Raw genomic sequence first — 601 nt, forward strand, 5'->3', positions numbered from 1 at the left:
TAGCAGGGGGAGGGGCCAGCCACATCAGTAGTTGGGGGCCTAGGGGGGTTGGCAGGGGTTGGGGGGCTGGAGGAGTGAGTGGGGCTGGTGGAGGTACCCCCCACAGTCCCTTCCCCCCTCCTCCAGCCCCCAATGCCTTACTCATTGGCACCAGAGCCCTGGTGCTGAAACACGTGGTCTGGCCAGCCGTGTGTTTCAGCACCAGGGCTAGAGGCCAACCATAAAGATGCTCTGTAAGGGGTTTGAGGCGGGGCAAGAGGCACATACGCGCTCGTATGGACGTGCCCATTGACTCCATTTGTACTAAACCCATTGTTAGTAGCTCAGCTCTGTAACACTTTGCTTTCACTGGTAACAGTCTAGAAATATGAGTATTAAGGAAGGATTTTTGTTCCTTAGGCCCCCATGCATGACTATTATTACATGAAAAACAAGATTGTAATCCACTTCTAGTCCTGTTCTCCAAAGTATCCAAGTACTAAACAGAAAATCAACTACAGTCTGGGTGAGCCTAGGAATACAGAAGCTGAATGGGGTAGGTTAAGAATACTGTTTCTATATTCTCTACACTTACCATACTTTGCATGGTTGTCAGCTTCAC

This window comes from Gavialis gangeticus, unplaced genomic scaffold (genome assembly GCF_001723915.1).
Source record: "Gavialis gangeticus isolate Ggan-Ray unplaced genomic scaffold, GavGan_comp1, whole genome shotgun sequence".
Taxonomy (NCBI): Eukaryota; Metazoa; Chordata; order Crocodylia; family Gavialidae; genus Gavialis; species Gavialis gangeticus.